Source organism: Mustela nivalis, assembly GCF_964662115.1.
Source record: "Mustela nivalis genome assembly, chromosome: X".
NCBI lineage: Eukaryota > Metazoa > Chordata > Mammalia > Carnivora > Mustelidae > Mustela > Mustela nivalis.
Window position 1 is genome coordinate 64850682 of NC_139040.1, and position 20964 is coordinate 64871645.

At 37.7% G+C, this 20964-nt stretch overlaps 1 protein-coding gene across 7 annotated transcripts in view; it reads left to right on the forward strand.

Moving 5' to 3' along the window:
* Nucleotides 1-20964, forward strand: part of ZDHHC15 (zDHHC palmitoyltransferase 15) — a 1212570-nt gene that overhangs the window by 82010 nt on the left and 1109596 nt on the right. The gene's annotated exons all lie outside the window — the stretch shown is intronic.

Sequence of the window (20964 nt, forward strand, 5' to 3'; positions counted from 1 at the left end):
GTATTTGTGCTCTTTCAAAATTTCTTCTTGTGGTTGACTTCAAGTTTCATAGCATTGTGGTCTGAAAATATGCAGGCTATAAGCTCAGTTTTTTTCTACCAGTTGAGGCTTGATTTGTGGCCCAATATGTCATCTGTTCTGGATAATGTTCCATGTACTCAAGAAAAAATTTTGTCCTCCTGCTTAAGGATGAAATTCTCTGAATATATCTGTGAAGTCTACCTATTTCAGTGTGTCATTCAAAGACCTTATTTCCTTGTTGATCTTCTGCTTAGATGATCTGTCCATTGCTGTGAGTGAGGTATTAATGTTCCCTACTATTTTTGTATTATTATCAATGTGTTTCTTTGATTTTGTTATTAATTGGTTTATATACTTGTCAGCTCCCAAGTTGGGGACATAAATATTTACACTTGTTAGATCTTCTTGTTGGATAGACTGTTTATTATAATATAGTGTCCTTCTTCATCTCTTACTACAGTCTTTTGTTTAAAATCAGTTTGTGTGATATAAGGATGACTACTCCAGCTTTCTTTTGATGTCCATTAGAATGATAAATTTTTCTCCACACCCTCACTTTCAATCTGGAGGTGACTTTGGGTCTAAAGTGAGTCTCTTATTGATGGGTCTTATTTATTTTATCCATTCTAATACCCTGTTTCTTTTGATTGGAGCTTTGGGGCCATTTACATTTGGATTAATTATTGAAAGATATGAATACAGTTCCATTGTATTAGCTATAAAGTCACTGTCCCTGTAGAATGTCTCTGTTCCTATCTGGGCTCTTTCTGTGCTCAAAGGATCCCCTTTAATATTTCTTGCAGCACTGATTTGGTGTTCACAAATTCCTTTAGTTTTGGGGGTGCCTGGGTGGCTCAGTTGGTTAAGTATCTACCTTTGCTTCTGATCATGGTCCCATGGTCCTGAGTTCGAGCCCTGGTCAGGCTTCCTGCTCAACAGGGAGTCTGCTTTTCCTTCTCCCTATGCCCCTCCCCCACACATGCTCACTCGTTCTCTCTCTCTCTCGCGTGCATGCTCTCTCTTTAGTAAATAAATAAAATCTTTAAAAAATATAAAATCCTTTGGTTTTTTATTTTCCTGGAAACTCTTCATCTCCCCTTTTATTCTGAATGACATTCTTCCTGGATAAAGTATTTTTGGCTGCATATTTTTTCCCATTTAGCACACTGAATATGTCATGTCAGTCCTTTCTGGCCTGCCAGCTCTCTGTGGACAGGTCTTTTGCCAGCCTTTTGTGTCTACCCTTGTGTGTTAAGGACCTCTTTCCCCAAGCTGCTATCAGAATTTTCTCTTTGTAGTTTATAAGCTTCACTATAATATGTTGAAGTGTTGACCTATTTTGTTGATTTTGAGGGGGTTCTCTGTGCTCCCTGGACTTGAATGCCTGTTTCCTTTCACAGATTAGGAAAATCTCAGCTATAATTTGTTCTAATAAACCTTCTTCACCTTTATACCACTCCTCATCTTTTAACATTCCTATAATATGGATATTATTTCACTTTGTTGATTCATTGAATTCCCTTAGTCTACCTTCATGATTTAATGGTTTTCTTTCCCTTTTCTTTGCAACTTCCTTATTTTCCATCATTTTGTCTTCTACATCACTGACTTCCTCTTCTGCTTTTTTCATTCTCATTTGTATGGTGTCCACTTTGGACTGTAATTTGGTAATAGCATTTTTAAATTTCAGCCTGACTAGATTTTAGTTTTTTTATCTCTATAGTAAGGGATTCTCTAGTATTTTCTATGCTTTTTTCAAGCCAAGCTAGTATCTTTAAAATTATTTTTAATTCTATTCAGACATCTTTCTTATATCAGTATTCATCCCTGGCAGTGAGTACTGCCTCCTATTCTTTCTTTTGGTGTGAATTTCTCCATTGTGCCATTTTGTCCAGGAAAGAAAAGAAGAAAGACATAGAAAACAGCAAAAACTTAGAATTAGATCCTGAATGTGTTTTGGTCCACTTGTTGAAAGAAACTAGACCCCAAAGTCAGAAAGAAAGAAAAATATATATATATATATATATTTCCTTTCATTTCCTTTCATTGTATATATATATATATATATATATATATATATATATATGAAAGAAAGAAAAACATATATATACATATATGAAAGAAAGAAAAACATATATATACATATATATATATATATATAATGAAAGGAAACAAAAAATAATATATCTAAGCTACATATAAAATTTTTAATTATAAAAGATTTGAAAAAGAATTTAAAAAATAAATAATGGAAAAAATAATACTAAAAGACTAAAGAATGAAAATGCAAAGAATGCTGTATATTGTTTACCCCAGGAGGTAAAGCTTTCCAGCCCTCTATAAACAGTAATTTTGCACCACCTGGGTGGCCCAGTGGGTTGGGCCTTTGCCTTCTACTCGGGTCATGATCTCGGGGTCCTGGGGTCCTGGGATCGAGTCCCATGTCGGGCTCTCTGCTTAGTAGGGAGCCTGCTTCCCTTTCTCTCTCTCTGCCTGCCTCTCTGCCTGCTTGTGATCTCTGTCTGTCAAATTAAAAAAAAAAATCTTAGCAGGAATTTTGGTGAGAGTGAGTTGTTTGTTCTGCTCTTCTGGAGGAGGGGCCTGTTCCACTGATTCTCAGGTTGACTTACCCTAGTGGAAAAGCACTTGCCATCCTAAGAGAAGCAGGATTTAGTGTAAGCAGCTCTAGACTGAACTAGGTGGTGCTGTTTTGCTCCCTGAAGGCTCTCAGAACTCGTGGGTGGATTGAATACTGGCTATGCCCTACCTTCTAGCCCCCAAGCTGAAAATTCTTGCCCTCCACTCTTCAGTAAGCCCTCACAGAACAGTACTCTTGTCTCCCCAGTTTCCATCAGAACTGTATTCACCTGGCCTGTGAGTAAGTGTTTTTATCTCAGTCACATGACTGTTTCAAAACTCAAAATTTATGGCCTCTTACAGCTTGGACCACTGCTTTTCCTCCTGGGGGAGGGGGAACTGTCTCACCACGCTTCAGCATTTTGCTCATCCCTTCCCAGGAAAGGGGTCACATGACCATCTAGCAGTTTGCAGTTTATGACAACACAGAGCACAAAGGGGGCACCCACACTCCCTTTTCACAAACGGCTTCCCTGCTGCCAGTTAGGCCTCACTGATTCTTCTTATAAACCCAGGGATCCTCCAACCATGCTGTCAAACCTGGGATTCTGCCCAACTTCTCCACCTGAACACCTTTAAGCCAGTCACATCCCCCTCTGTAGGAGACTTCTAAAAGTTATGATTTTTCACTCTACTGATTTTTTTATGTTCAATTAGCTAACATATAATACATCATTTGTTTTTGATGTAGTGTTCAATGATTCATTAGTTGCATATAACACCCAGTGTTCATCAACATAGGTGCCCTACTTCATACCTGTCACCCAGTTACTCCATCCCCCTACCACTCTCCCTTCTGTAACCCTCAGTTTGGTTCCCAGAGTCCAGAGTCTCTCATGGTTTGTCTCCCCTTATTTTTTCCCCATTCAGTTTTCCCTCCCTTCTGCTAAGGTCCTCCATGCTATTCCTTATGTTCCACATATGAGTGAAACCATATGATAATTAACTTTCTCTGCTTGACTTATTTCACTTAGCATAATCCCCTCCAGTTCCATCCAAGTCGATGCAAATGGTGGGTATTCATCCTTTCTGATCGGTGAGAAATATAGAATATTATGTCACCTGCAAATACTCAAAGTTTTACTTTATCCTTACCAGTGTGGATGTCTTTTATTTCTTTTTGTTGTCTGATTGCTATAGTTAGGACTTCCAGTAATGTGTTGAATAAAAGAGGTGAGAGTGGACGTCCTTGTCCTTTCCCGGTCTTAGGGGGAAAGCTTTTAGTTTTTCCCCACTATAATATTAACTATGGGTTTGTCATAGATGGCCTTTATTATGTTGTGGTATGTTCCCTGTAAACCTACTTTCTTGACTATTTTAGTCATGAAGGGATGTTGTTCTCTGTTAAATGCTTTTTCTGCATTGAAGTGATCATATGTTTTTTATCTTTTCTCGATGTGATGTATCATATTGATTGATTTGCAAATATTGAGCCACCTTTTTATTCTGGGAATAAATCCCAGTGAATGATTTTACTAAAATATTATTGTATTTAATTTTGTTATAATTTGTTGAGAATTTTTGCATCTCTTTTCATCAGAGACAGTGACCTGTAGTTCTCCCTTTTTGTAATGTCTTTATCTGGTTTTGGCATCAGGGTAATGCAGACCTCATGAAATGAATTTTCAAGTTTTCCTTCCTCTCCTTTTTTTGGGATTATTTGAGAAGAATACATAGTAACCCTTTAAATGTTTGGTAAATTTCACCCGTTAAGCCATCTGGTCCTGGACTTTTATTTGTTGGGAGTTTTTTGATTACTGATTGACTTTTGTTGCTGCTAAATGGTCTGTTCAAATTTTCTCTCTACCTGATTCAATTTTTGGAGGTTTATATTTGTAGAAATTGATCTGTTTCTTCTAGGTAATCCAGTTTAATGGCATATAATTTTTCATGAGATTCTTTTATAATCCACTGTATTTCTGTGGTGTCAGTAGTTATTTTTCCTTTTTCATACATGATTTTGGTTGTTGTTTTTTTTACTTCTCCCTCTTTCATCAATCTGGCTAAAGTTTTATCAATTTTGTGTGTCTTTTCAAAGAACCAGCATCTTTCAGTGATCTGTTCTATTTTTTTTAGTACTTCCTTCATTTAATTCTCAAATCTTCATTATTTCCTTCCTTCTGTAGGTTTTGAGTTTTCTTTATTTCTCTTTTTCTAGTTCCTTTAGATGAAACATTTGGTTTGAGATTTTTCTTGCTTCTTGAGGTAGGACTGTATTGCTATAAACTTCCCTCTTAACACCGCTTTTGCTGTGTCCCAAAGGTTTTGCATGATTCTGTTTTCATTTTGATTTGTCTCCATGTATTTGTTTTTATTTTCTCTTTGATATCTTGGTTGTCCCATTCATTGTTTAGTAGCATGTTATTCAACCTCCATGTATTTCTAGACTTTCTAATATTTTTTTCTTGTTGATTTTTCATTTTACAGCATTTTGGTCAGAAAAGATGAGTGGTATTACTTTGACCTTTTTTAATTTGTTGAGACTTGTTTTGTGGCTTAATATGTGATCTGTTCTGGATGTTCCATATGCATTTGAAAAGAATGTGTATTCTGCTGTATTAGGATGGATTATTCTGAACATCTTTCGAATCTATCTAGTCCAATGTGTCATTCAAAGCCAATGTTTTCTTGTTGATTTTCTGTTTGGATGATCTGCCCATCTATGTCAGTTGGATGTTAAAGACCCCTACTATTATTATCTATTACTTCCTTTATGTTTGTTATTAGCTACTTTAAGTATTGAATGCTCCCACGTTGGGTGTATAAACAATGGTTATGTCTTCTTTTTTAATTCTCCCCTTAATGATTAATGTTCTTCTTTGTCTCTTATTATAGTCTTTATTTTAAAGTCTGTTTTTTCTGATATAAATATTGCTACCCTGGCTTTCTTTTCACATCCATTTGTATGTTAAATACTTCTCCATCCCCTCAATTTCTATCTGCATGTGTCTTTAGGTCTGAGATCAGCCTTTCACAGGCAGCATATAGCTGGGTCTTCTTTTTTGTCCATTTTGTCACCCTATATCTTTAGATTATTTATTCTATTTACATTCAAAGTAATTATTGATAAGTATGTATTTGTTGCCATTTTGTTACTTGTTTTATCATTGTTTTTGTAGTTTTTCTCCATTCCTTTCTTCCCTTGCTCTCTTCTCTCAATATTTGTTGGCTTTCTTTAGTGATTATACCTGGATTCCTTTCTCTGTATTTTTTGTGTATCTATTGCTGGTTTTTGAATTTTGGTTAACATTTGGATTGTATATAAGATCTTCTGTATATGGCAGTCTATACTAAGTTGATATTTGGTTGAATTTGAACCAATTCTTAACTTCTCTCCTCCATACCTTTTTTTTAAGTATATAGTGTCATACTTTACATCCTTTTATTTTGTGAGTCCCTTTACTGATTTTTATGTATACTTACTTTTACTGCTTTTGTGTTTCCTACTTTCCTTTCCACTTAAAGATTCACCTTTAACAACTCTTGTAGGACTGGTTTAGTGTTCATGAATTCTTTTTGCTTTTATTTGTCTGGGAAGCTCTCTCTTTCTATTCTGAATGACAGCCTTGCTGTATTGAGTATTCTTGGCTGAAGATTTTTCCCATTCAGCACTTTGAATATATCATGCTACTCCCATCTGGCTTGCAAGTTTCTGGTGAAAAATCAGCTGACTGCCTTATGGGGGTTTGTTTCCCTTTTATGTAACTCTCTTTTCTCTTGCTGATTTCAAAATTCTATCACTACTTTTAGCCATCTTAGTTACTATGTTTCTTGGTGTGGACCCCCTTGGGTTGATTTTATTGTGGATCTCTCTCTGCCTCCTGAATCTGAATTTCTGTTTTCTTCTCCAGATTCAAGAAATTATAGGCTATTATTACCTCAAATAAGTTTTCTGCCTCTTTTCTCTCTCTTCTTCTGGGATCTGTATAAATCAAATGTTATTACACTTCATAGCACCACTGAGTTCCCTATGTCTATTCTTATTTTGCACATTCTTTCATCTCACCTACTCAGCTTGATTACTTTGCGTCACTTTCTCCTCCAGGTCACTGATTCATTCTTTTTTTAATATTTTTTTAAATTTATTTTACAGAGAGAGAGAAAGAGATCACAAGTAGGCAGAGAGGCAGGCAGAGAGAGAGAGGGGAGGAAGCAGGCTCCCTGCAGATCAGAGAGCCCGATGCAGGGCTCGAACCCAGGACCCTGGGATCATGAACTGAACACTGATTCATTCTTCTTGCCTCATCTAGTCTGCTATATAGTTCACCTAATGTATTTTTAATTTCATGTTCTTCATCTCTGATTGGTTCTTTTATGTCTTTTTTTAAAAAATATATTTCATAAGGGTCTCACTGATGTCTTCCGCTGTTCTCAAGTCCAGTGAGTACCTTTATAATCATTTCTTTAAACTCTCTATCAGGCACATGACTTATCTGTGTTTCACTTTGGTCTCTTACTGTAATTTTATTCTGTCATTTTATTTGGGACATATTCATCTGTATCTTCATTTTGTCTTACTCTCTGTGTCTGTTTCTATGTGTTAAGAAAGACAGCTATGTCTCCTGCACTTGAAAGTAATGACCTTATGAAGAAAATGTCCTGTAGTGCCCTACTGTACTGTATCCCCTGTTCAGAATCTGGCACTTCAGGGATGTCTTCAATATGTAATTTATACACCCTGCTGTTGTGGCTGAGCCATTTTATCCCTCAGCCCAGTCATCCCCAGTGGCTCTCTTTGCCTGTTATAGACAGTGTTTTCTCCCTGTGGTGTATTTGGGCAGTCTGGGGACACCCTGGGCTTGGTTAAGTCAGACCAGGCATTTGCCAGAGAAGTAGTAGCAAGTAACCACAAGGTGCTGTCCTCGTGTTGTCCCCTGAGAAGCTTTCATTTGTGGGCAAAGCCTGAAGTCAGACCAGTTGTCTGCCTCCAGCCCTCTGCTGGGGTCTCAGTCTGAGTGGTTTGTGGGATTATCTTTCCCTCTCTCCAACGCCGAAGTCACTTTGGTGTGGTGCTATCCACTGTAGGGGTTGATTGCATACTCCCAGACCTGAGACACCACTGTGTATGGACTCTGGCTGACAGCATATTGGAGAGTACGCATCCACTGAAGCATAGTGTGGGGGGTTGGTTGGTAGGGTGATGGTGCTAGCAAGCTTTGTGTGCCCCCTGGTCTTCTGTGTGAGGGGCCCTGCAGCGATGGACTGAGATGGGCTGTCTGGAGCAGTGAATTGGTAGAAGCACTGCATAGGAGCTCAAGGCGGCATTGCTAGCAATTTAGAGTCCAACTCTAGGGCTGGGGAGGGAAATGGCATCTTGGCTGATGGACTTTCCTGGATTTGTTTCCCTATTAGTTCTCTCCCTCCAGGCCTTGCTCTGAGATTAGCAAATAACTCCTTCCCATATGTCCCAGGTACCTTTCAGACTGCTGCTTCTATGCTATATCTCCACAGGCTGTTTATTGTGCTGTCCTTTTATGAGTGGGGACTCAGTTTCTTCTTGCCCACCAGCTCTCCCAAAGCTGAGCCTGCTGATACTTTAAAATTTCAGGTTTTAAGTTCTGCAAGTTATAAGAGCTCATGAAATTCGGCCCCTCTGGTTTTTAAATGCAAATGTTTTAGGAGTTTGTGTTCCCTATGCAGACTTCCTAGTGTGGGGGTTTGTTTCTCACCCCTTTTCAGGCTCATACTGTCCTTCTGTCCTGCAAAACAGTCCCAGGAGTCCCTTTAGTTCCTGACCATGTCTCCACCCTTCCTACCCTCTTTGACATGGCTTTTTCCTGCATTTAGTTGTGGAGTTTATTCCACAGGTCTTCAGGTCATTTTCCAGGTTATTTACACTGATATGACTGTTACCTATTTGTATCTGTGGGAAGAGCTGAGCCTAGGGTCCTCCTACTCTGCCATTTTCTCTGGAAGTCCCCTTATCAACTGTTTTAATGCTATCTACAAACAACTTATTTTAGAACCAAAAGTAAATGGGACAAATGTGAAAGGATGGAAAAAGTTATTCTAAGCAGATAGTAATTAAAAGAGATCAAGGGTAGGTATACTAATATCACATGAAATGAGGTTTTAAGCCAAAAAATGTTACAAGATACAAGAAAGAAAAAGACCATATTAGTGATGTCAGAAAGACACAGAGAAGAAAAGACCAGCTTTTGTCCCCTCACAAGCCAGATGGCTTCACTTGGTGAATTCTACCAAACATTTGAAGAATTAACATCAGTCGTTCTCCAGTTCTTCCAAACTACTGGAGAAAGCAGTACACTTCAAAACTCATTTTACAAGGATGGCATTAATCATGATACCAAAGCCAGACAAGGCCATTACAAGAAAAGAAAAATACAGGCCAATATCCTTGTTGAACAAAGATGCAAAATCCTTAACAAAATACTAGCAAACCAAATTAAACAGCATATTAAAAAAGATCATTCACCATGGCTAAGTGGGATTTATACTTAGGATACAGGGATGGTTTAACATATGCAAATCAATATATATGATATACCATATTTATAAAATGAAGAATAAAAGTCATATGATTATCTCAATAGATGCAGAAAAACCATTTGACAAATTTCAACATCATTTCATGATTAAAAAAAGAACTCTTAACAAATTACGTGTAGAACAAATGTACTTCAACATTATAAGACCATATATGACAAACCCACAACTAATGTCATATTCAGTCATGAAAATCTGAAAGCTTTTTCTCTAAGATCAGGAACAAGGACAAGAATGTCCATTCTCACCACTTCTCTTCAACATAGTACTGGAAGTGCTAGCTAGAGCATTTAGGAAAGGGAAAGAAATAAAGGCATACAAATCAGAAAGGAAGAAGTTTTCTGTTTGTAGATGACATGATTTTACATATGGAAACCCTAAAAAGCCAACCAAAAAATAACTTTTAGAACTAATAAATAAATTCAGTAATGCTACAGGGTAAAAAAATGAAAAACAAAAATCAGTTGAATTTCTATACCATAAAGACAAACTATCCAAAAAAGAAGTTAAGAAAACAATTGCATTATAGTAGCATCAAAAAGAATACATACTTAGGAATAAATTTTATCAAAGAGTCGCAGGAACTGTACAAGAAAAACTATAAAACAATGATGAAAGAAATTGAAGAAGACACAAATAAATGGAAAAATTTTCTATGTTCATGAATTGGAAGAACTAATATTGTTAAAATGTCCATACACCTACAGCTATCTACAGATTCAGTGTAATACCTCTCAAGATTCCAATGGCATTTTTTTTGACAGAAATATAAAAAACAATCCTACAATTCACTTGGAATCACAAGAGAACCTAAATAATTAAAGCAAGTTTGAACAAGAAAAAAAAGCTGGATGCATTACCTTTCCTGATTTCAAATTATTTTATAAATTTATAGCAATCAAAACAGTACTGTACTGGTATAAAATGAGACACATAAACTAGAACAGATTCAAGAGTTCAAAATAAACCCATGCATATGCAGTCAATAGATCTTTAACAAAGTTACCAAGGATACACAATGGGAAAATGATAATCTCTTTAATAAATGTACTGGGGAAATTGGATATTCACATGCAAAGGAAAGAAGTTAGATCTTTATCTCAAAAAATTCATTTCAAATGAATTAAGGACTTGAACAAAAGACCTGAAACCATAATAATCCTATAAAAAAAAGGTAAGAAAAGCGGGGCACCTGGGTGGTTCAGCTGAAAGCGACTGCCTTCATTCAGCTCAGGTCATGATCCCAGGATCCTGGGATCGAGTCCCACATCAGGCTCCTCCTGCTCTGTGGGACGCCTGCTTCTCCCTCTTTCTGCCTGCTGCTACTCCCCATCTTGTGCTCTCTCTGTGTCAAATAAATAAGTAAAATATTTTTAAAAAGAAAGGAAAAACAGAGGAAAACTCTTTGGCATTGGTCTTGGCATAATTTTTTTGATTTGACGCCAAAACCAGACATAACAAAGGCAAAAATAAGCAAGTGGGACTACATCAAACTAAAAAGTTTCTGCATAGTAAAGGAAACAATCAGTAAATTATAAGACAATCTATGGAATGGGAGGAAGTATTTCCAAATTACCTGATAAGCAGTTATTATATAAAGTTATTATTGTATATATGTAAGTCATATAACTGAATAACAATAGTAATATACAAAACAAAAAGGACATACAAATGGCACACAAATATTTGAAAACGTGTTCAACCTCACTAATTGTCAGAAAAATATGACTCAAAACCACAATGAGATATTACCTCACAACTGTTAGGATGGCTGTTATCAAAAAGTCAAGGCATAGGGGCGCCTGGGTGACTCAGTGGGTTAAAGCCTCTGCCTTCAGCTCAGGTCATGATCCCAGGGTCCTGGGATCAAGCCCCACATCAGGCTCCCTGCTCAGCAGGGAGCCTACTTTCCCCTCCCTGTCTGCCTCTCTGCCTACTTGTGATTTCTGTCTGTCAAATAAATAAATAAAATCTTAAAAAGAAGTCAAGGCATAAACAAGTGTTGGTGAGGATATGGAAGAAAGGGAAGCCTTGTATGGAAAACAGTGTCGAGATTCCTCAGAAATTAGCAATAGAACTACCATATGATCAAGCAGCCCCACTTCTGGTGTATAACCAAAGGAAATGAAAACAGATTACTGAAGAGACATATGCACTCCCACTATTTGTAGCCATAAAGATATAGAAACAACCTATGTGTTCATCAGTGCATGAGTCGATAGAGAAAATAAGGAATATATGTATAATTGAATATTATTCAGTCTTTCAAAATAAAGAAATCCTGCCATTTGCAACAGCATGGATGTACCTAGAGGATGTTATGCTAATGAGATAAGCCAGACACAGACAAGTACTGCATGATCTCTCTTATATGTTGAATCTTAAAAAAAAAGGCAAATTCATAGTTATAGAACAGAATGGTGGTTATCAGGAACTGGGAAGTAGGAGTTAGGGGACGTGTTGGCAAAAATGTATAAAATTTCAGCTATAAAATGAATAAATTGTGCAGACCTAATGTATAGCATGGTGTCTATGGTTAATAAAAATGTATTAATAATGTATTATGTAATTAAAATACTAAGAGTATAATCTCAAATGCTGTACCACAACAAAACAGTAACTATGTGAGGTGGCAGATATGTTAATTAGCTTGACGTGGTAAACATTTCATAATTTATATGTTTATCAAAGCATCACATTGCATATCTTAAATATATCCAATTTTTAACTGCCAGTCATACCTCAATAAAGCTGAAAAAAATTAATAAAATAAAATATTTAACCCACAAGAAAAGAGAGATGGACATTAGATATTGATAAGATTGTCAATTCATCAAGAACATTCTGTGGTTATAAACATAGAGTCCCCCAAAATGTAGGAAGTAAAAACTGGCAGCACTGAAGGAAAAAATACACATTCCTACAATAATTGGAGATTTCTTTTTTTTTTTTTTTTAAAGATTTTATTTATTTGTCAGAGAGAGAGTGAGTGAGAGCGAGCACAGGCAGACAGAGTGGAAGGCAGAGGCAGAGGGAGAAGCAGGCTTCCTGTGGAGCAAGGAGCCTGATATGGGACTCGATCCCAGGACGCTGGGATCATGACCTGAGCCGAAGGCAGCTGCCTAACCAACTGAGCCACCCAGGCGTCCCAATAATTGGAGATTTCAATAACCCATTTTCAGCAATGGATAGAACACCTAGACAGAAGATCAATACAGAAATGAAAAAATACACAGTCCTACAATAATTGGAGATTTCAATAACCCATTTTCAGTAATGGATAGAACACCTAGACAGAAGATCAATACAGAAATGAAGGATTTCATAACACTGTAAACAAACTAAATGTAATACACATGAACAGAACACTCCACCCAAAAATAAAAGAGTATAAGTTTTTCTCATGAGCATGCAGGACATCCTATAACATAGATCATATGTTAGTGATGAAGTTCTAGAACCTAAGTGATGTTCGGTGGGCTGAGGTCCAGAGCCGATGACCAAGAAAGAATTCTTGAGACACCTTTGGTGCAAAATGGTGGTTTATTAAAGCACAGGGACAGGACCAATGGGCAGGAAGAGCTGCTGCCCTGGGTTGTGAGGGATGGCAGGTTATATACCTTGCGGTTGGGGAAAGGTGAGGGGAAGGGAGGTTTCAATGGAGTTTTCATATGTTAAAGAGGGCCTACAAGGTGCCAGGAGGAGGCCTTGCCCTTGTGGCTTGATCAATGTCTTCTTTAGGCCAGCCATTAACATCAAGATAGTTGGGAGATTCTTGGTGGGGTCTTATGATCCTGCTATCATTTACATTCCCTTCTACCTCAGCCTCCTCCAGTTTCGTTTATGGTGGGGAGGGAGACATTAGGGCTTGAGGAACTGAGAGTTATTTGCCTCTGGAAATTTGTGCTATTGATAAAGTAAACTCCCTGTTTGTAGATCTCCAGGACATTTGTAGAGCAAGGGAGATTGCTGTCTTGCAGGATTGTGATCTCTGCAAATTAATTATTTGTTTATTGTCTATGGCAGTCAGGGGTGCCTGAGGAATGCTACACATATTACAGAGGGGAGCGGGTGGAGAGAGGGGTGCAAGGTGCCAGCTTTTGCTTTGTCTTCAGCCCGCCTCCTGTTCCCTCATCATTAGGATGCAAAACAAGTCTCAATAAATTTAAAAGACTAATCATACAAAGGATTTTCTCCAACTTCAGTGAAATGAAACTAGAACTCGATAACCAGAGGAAAACTATAAATTCACAAATTTGGGAAATTGAACAACACTCTTAAACAACTAATGAATTGGAGGAACTGGCAAGATGGCAGAGAAGTAGCAGGCTGAGACTACTTCAGCTAGCAGGAGATCACCTAGATAGTTTATCTAAAGATTGCAAACACCAACAAATCCAATGGGAGATTGAAGAGAAGAAGGACAGCAATTCTAGAAACAGAAAATAAACCACTTTCTGAAAGGTAGGACTGGCAGAGAAGTGAATCCAAAGCGACGGGAAGATAGACCCCGGGGAGAGGGGCCAGTTCCTGGCAAGCGGTGGAGCAACAGAGCACAAAATCAGGACTTTTAAAAGTCTGTTCTGCTGAGGGACATCACTTCAGAGGCTAAACAGAGGTGAAGCCCATGCCAGGTCAGCATGACCTCAGGTCCCGCAGGGTCACAGAAGGACCAGGAGTGTCTGACTGTCGCAGAGCTTGCAGGTATTAGAACGGGGAAGCCGGCAACAGAGACAGAGCCAAGGAGTGAGCTCTCAGCTTGGGGTTACCTTGAACTGGACGCAGTCTTGGTGAGCTCGGAGTGTGGCTGGAGGCCAGTGAGACGGGAGTGATTGGGCGCTGTTCTCTGAGGGCGCACTAAGGAGTGGGGCCCCAGGATCTCTGCTCCTCTGGGCCGGAAACCAGGAGGCCACCATTTTCATTCCCGTCCTCCGGAACTCTACGGAAAGCACTCAGGAAACAAAAGCTCCCGAAAGCAAACCCAAGCGGATTACTCAGCCCAGCCCTTGGTAAGGGCGGTGCAATTCCGCCTGGGGCAAAGACACTTGAGAATCACTACAACAGGCCCCTCCCCCAGAAGATCAACATGAAATCCACCCAGGACCAAGTTCACCTACCAAGGAGTGCAGTTTCAATACCAAGGAGAGCAGCGGAATTCCAGAGGAGGAGAAAGCAAAGCACGGAACTCATGGCTTTCTCCCCATGATTCTTTAGTCTTGCAGTTAATTTAATTTTTTTTTCTTTTTCAATTTTTTTTCACTTCTTCTGCTAAATTTTTTAACTTTTTCCCTTTTCTTTTTTAACGTTTCTTAACTAGTTTATCTAATATATATAATTTTTTTATACTTTTTAAAATTCGTTTTCTTTTTTTAATTGTTTCTTTTTTTTTTATTCTTTATGAACCTCTTTTTATCCCCTTTCTACCCCCTCATGATTTGGGATCTCTTCTGATTTGGTCAAAGCATATTTTCCTGGGGTTATTGCCACCCTTTTAGTATGTTACTTGCTCCTACATATACTCTTATCTGGACAAAATGACAAGGCAGAAAAATTCACCACAAAAAAAAGAACAAGAGGCAGTCTTGAAAGCTAGGGACCTAATCAATACAGACATTGGTAATATATCAGATCTAGAGTTCAGAATGATGATTCTCAAGGTTCTAGCCAGGCTTGAAAAAGGCATGGAAGATATTAGAGAAACCATCTCCAGAGATATAAAAGCCCTTTCTGGAGAAATAAAAGAACTAAAATCTAACCAAGTTGAAATCAAAAAAGCTATTAATGAGGTGCAATAAAAAATGGATGCTCTCACTGCTAGGATAAATGGGGCAGAAGAAAGAATTAGTAACATAGAAGACCAAATGACAGAGAATAAAGAAACTGAGCAAAAGAGGGACAAACAGCTACTGGACCATGAGGGGAGAATTCGAGAGATAAGTGACACCATAAGACGAAGCAATATTAGAATAATTGGGATACCAGAAGAAGAAAGACAGAGGGGAGCAGAAAGTATATTGGAGAGAATTATTGGAGAGAATTTTCCCAATATGGCAAAGGGAACAAGCATCAAAATCCAAAAGGTGCAGAGAACCCCCCTCAAAATCAATAAGAATAGGCCCACACCCCGTCACCTAATAGTAAAATTTACAAGTCTTAGTGACAAAGAGAAAATCCTGAAATCAGACTGGGAAAAGAAGTCTGTAACATACAATGGTAAAAATATTACATTGGGAGCAGACTTATCCACAGAGACCTGGCAGGCCAGAAAGAGCTGGCATGATATTTTCAGAGCACTAAATGAGAAAAACATGCAGCCAAGAATATTATATCCACCTAGGCTATCATTGAAAATAGGAGGAGAGATTAAAAGCTTCCAGGACAAACAAAAACTGAAAGAATTTGCAAACACTAAACCAGCTCTACAGGAAATATTGAAAGGGGTCCTCTAAGCAAAGAGAGAGCCTAAAAGTAGTAGATCAGAAAGGAACAGAGACAACATACAGTAACAGTCATCTTACAGGCAATACAATGGCACTAAATTCATATCTCTCAATAATTACCCTGAATGTTAATGGGCTCAATGCCCCAATCAAAACACACAGGGTAGGGCACCTGGGTGGCTCAGTGGGTTAAGCCGCTGCTTTCGGCTCAGGTCATGATCTCAGGGTCCTGGGATCGAGTCCCGCATCGGGCTCTCTGCTCGGCAGGGAGCCTGCTTCCCTCTCTCTCTCTCTCTGCCTGCCTCTTCATCTACTTGTGATTTCTCTCTGTCAAATAAATAAATAAAATCTTTAAAAATAAAAAGACACAGGGTATCAGAATGGATAAAAAAACAAAACCCATCTATATGTTGCCTACAAGAAACTCATTTTAGACCTGAAGACACCTCCATTTAAAGTGAGGGGGTGGAAAAGAATTTACCATGCTAATGGACATCAGAAGAAAGCAGGAGTGGCAATCCTTATATCAGATCAATTAGATTTTAAGCCAAAGACTATAATAAGAGATGAGGAAGGACACTATATCATACTCAAAGTATCTGTCCAACAAGAAGACCTAACAATTTTAAGTATCTATGCCCCCAACGTAGGAGCAGCCAACTACATCAACCAATTAATAACAAAATCAAAGAAACACGTCGTCAATAATACACAAATAGTAAGGGACTTTAATACTCCCCTCACTGAAATGGACAGATCATCCAAACAGAAGATCAACAAGGAAATAAAGGCTTAAATGACACAGTGGACCAGATGGACATCACAGGCATATTCAGAACATTTCATTATAAAGCAACAGAATACACATTCTTCTCTAGTGCACATGGAACATTCTCCAGAATAGATGACATCCTTGGTCCTAAATCAGGTCTCACAGGTATCAAAAGATTGGGATCATTCCCTGCATATTTTCAGACCACAATGCTCTGAAGCTAGAACTCAATCACAAGAAGAAATTTGGAAAGAACACAAATACATGGAGACTAAACAACATCCTTCTAAAGAATGAATGGGTCACCAGGAAATTAAAGAAGATTTGAAAAAATTCATGGAAACAAATGATAATGAAAACACAACAGTTCAAAATCTGTGGGACACAGCAAAGGCAGTCCTGAGAGGAAAATATATAGTGGTACAAGCCTTTCTCAAGAAACAAGAAAGGTCTCAGGTACACAACCTAACCCTACACCTAAAGGAGATGGAGAAAGAACAACAAGGAAAGCCTAAACCCAGCAGGAGAAGAGAAATCATAAATATCAGAGCAAAAATGAATGAAATAGGAATCAAAAAAACAATAGAACAAATCAACGAAACTAGGAGCTGGTTCTTTGAAAGAATTAATAAGATTGATAAGCCCCTGGCCAGACTTATCAAAAAGAAAAGAGAAAGGACCCAAATAAATAAAATAATGAATGAAAGAGGAGAGGTCACAACTAACACCAAAGAAATACAAACTATTATAAGAACATACTATGAGCAACTCTACGCCAATAAATTTGACAGTCTGGAAGAAATGGATGCATTCCTAGAGACATATAAACTACCATAACTGAACCAGGAAGAAATAGAAAGCCTGAACAGACCCATAACAGGTAAGGAGATCAAAACAGTCATCAAAAATCTCCAAACAAACAAAAGCCCAGGGCCAGACAGCTTCTCGGGGGAATTCTACCAAACATTTAAAGAAGAACTAATTCCTATTCTCCTGAAGCTGTTCCAAAAAATAGAAATGGAAGGAAACTTCTAAATTCATTTTATGAGGCCAACATCACCTTGAGCCCAAAACCAGACAAGGATCCCATCAAAATATAGAACTACAGACCAATATCCTTGATGAACACAGATGCAAAAATTCTTACCAAAATACTAGCCAATAGGATTCAACAGTACATTAAAAGGATTATTCACCACAACCAAGTGGGATTTATGCCAGGGCTGCAAGGTTGGTTCAACATCCGCAAATCAATCAATGTGATACAGCACATCAATAAAAGAAAGAACAAGAACCATATGATACTCTCAATAGATGCTGAAAAAGCATTTGACAAAGTACAGCATCCCTTCCTGATCAAAACTCTTCAAAGTGTAGGGATAGAGGGCACATACCTCAATGTCATCAAAGCCATCTATGAAAATCCACTGCAAATATCATTCTCAATGGAGAAAAAGTGAAAACTTTTCCGCTAAGGTGAGGAACACGGCAGGGATGTCCATGATCACCACTGCTATTCAACATAGTACTAGAAGTCCTAGCCTCAGCAATCAGACAACAAAAGGAAATTAAAGGCATTCAAATCGGCAAAGAAGAAGTCAAACTATCACTCTTTGCAGATGATATGATCCTATATGTGGAAAACCCAAAAGACTCCACTCCAAAACTGCTAGAACTTGTACAGGAATTCAGTAAAGTATCAGGATATAAAATGAATGCTCAGAAATCCGTTTCATTTCTTTTCACCAAAAAGAAAGAAGAAAGAGAAATTAAGGAGTCAATCCCATTTACAATTGCACTGAAAATCACAAGATACCTAGGAATAAACCTAACCAAAGAGGCAAAGAATCTATACTCAGAAAACCATAAAGTACTCATGAAAGAAATTGAGGAAGACACAAAGAAATGGAAAAATGATCCATGCTCCTGGATTGGAAGAATTTTGTGAAAATGTCTATTCTACCTAAAGCAATCTACATATTTAGTGCAACCCCTATCAAAACCCCACCCATTTTTTTCAAAGAAATGGAACAAATAATCCTAAAATTTATATGGAACCAAAAAAGACCTCGAATAGCCAAAGGAATATTGAAAAAGAAAGCCAAAGTTGGTGGCATCACAATTCCGGACTTCAAGCTCTATTACAAAGCTGTCATCATCAAGACAGCGTGGTACTGGCACAAAAACAGACACATGGATCAACGGAACAGAATAGAGAGCCCATAAATAGACCCTCAACTCTATGGTCAACTAATCTTCGACAAAGCAGGAAAGAATGTCCAATGGAAAAAGACAGCCTCTTCAACAAATGGCGTTGGGAAAATTGGACAGCCACATGCAGAGAAATGAAATTGGGCCATTTCCTTACACCACACACAAAAATAGACTCAAAATGGATGAAGGACCTCAATGTGAGAAAGGAATCCATCAAAATCCTTGAGGAGAACAAAGGCAGCAACCTCTTCGACCTCAGCCACAGCAACATCTTCCTAGGAACATCACCAAAGGCAACAGAAGTAAGGGCAAAATGAACTATTGGGATTTTATCAAGTTCAAAAGCTTTTGCACAGCAAAGGAAACATTTAACAAAACCAAAAGACAACTGACAGAATGGGAGAAGATATTTGCAAACGACATATCAGATAAAGGACTAGTGTCCAAAATCTATAAAGAGCTTAGCAAACTCAACTCCCAAAGAACAAATAATCCAATCAAGAAATGGGCAGAAGACATGAACAGACATTTCTGCAAAGAAGACATCCAGATGGCTAACAGATACATGAAAAAGTGCTCCATATCACTCGGCATCAGGGAAATACAAATCAAAACCACAATGAGATATCACCTCACACCAGTCAGAATGGCTAAAATTAACAAGTAAGGAAATGACAGATGCTGGCGAGGATGCGGAGAAAGGGGGAACCCTCCTACACTGTTGGTGAGAATGCAAGCTGGTGCAACCACTCTGGAAAACAGCATGGAGGTTCCATAATATGTTGAAAATATAACTACCGTATGACCCAGCAATTGCACTACTGGGTATTTACCCTAAAGATACAATCGTAGTGATCCAAAGGGGCATGTGCACCCGAATGTTTATAGCGGCAATTTCCACAATAGCCAAACTATGGAAATAACCTAGATGTCCATCAACAGATGAATAGATAAAGAAGAAGTGGTATATATACACAATGGAATACTATGCAGCCATCAAAAGAAATGAAATCTTGCCATTTGTGGCAACATGGATGGAGCTAGAGGGTATCATGCTTAACGAAATAAATAAATTGGAGAAAGACAACTATAATATGATCTCCCTGATATGAGAAAGTGGAGATGCAAAAAAGAGGGTTTAAGTGGGTAGGAGAAGAATCAATGAAACAAGATGGGATTGGGAGGGAGACAAACCATAAGTGACTCTTAATCTCACAAAACAAACTGAGGGTTGCTGGGGGGAGGGGGGTTTGGGTAAGGTGGGTGGGGTTATGGACACTGGGGAGGGTATGTGCTATGTTGAGTGGTGTGCAGTGTGTAAACCTGGTGATTCACAGACCTGTACTCCTGGGGATAAAAATATATTACATGTTTATAAAAAATTAAAAATTAAAAAAAACACTAATGAATTAAATGAAAAATCACAAGAGAAATTTAAAAACTCAAAAATAAACATAAATAAATGTAAATATAAATTAAAATAAACATAAATAAAAGTAGACATATCATGAAAAAGAATATACCAAAAATTCTAGGATGCAATGAAACAGTATTGGAAGAGAATTTATAGTTATAAATACTTACCAAAGGAATAATATGCCTGTTCAATATTCTTTACACCTTAAAGAATGAGAAAATGAAGAGCACTCTATCCCCAAAGTTAGCAGCATAAATAGGGATGATTATAGCAGAGGTAAAACCAAATGAGGAATAGAAAACAGTAGAAATAATCAATAAGACCAAAATTGGGACTTTGAAAAGATCAACAAAATAAAGAAACTTGTAGCTAGACTGAACAAAGACAGAGAGAGAGGACACAAAGTACTAATACCAGAAATGAAAGTGGAACATTACTACAGACCTTATAGAAACAGAAGGAATTATAATAGAAGCATTGTGTGTCAACAAATCAGAAACCTAAATGAAATGGAAAAATTCCTAGAAATACAGAAACTATCAAAACTGACTCAAGAATAAATTTTTAAAATTTTGAATATACCCAAAATAAGTAAAGAGATTTACTAATCAAAAACCAATCAAAAAAGAAAAGCTCAGGACAAGATGGTTTCACAGGTAAATTCAATCAGAAGAATAATTAACATGAGTCCTTCTCAAAATCTTCCGAGAGAGAGAGAGAGAAGTGAGGAACACATTATCTAACCAGTGCAAATAGGCAAGAAAATAAAGCATTGAAATTAGGTAGAAAAAAGTAAAATTACCTCTGTTCACACACAGTATGATCTTATATGTGGAAGACCCTAAAGATCCTCCCCCAAAATCTGTTGCATTTTACAGTATTATGAAAAAGAATAAAATACTTAGGAATAAACTTCATCAAGGAAGTGAAAATCTCAGTACACTGAAAACTAAAAT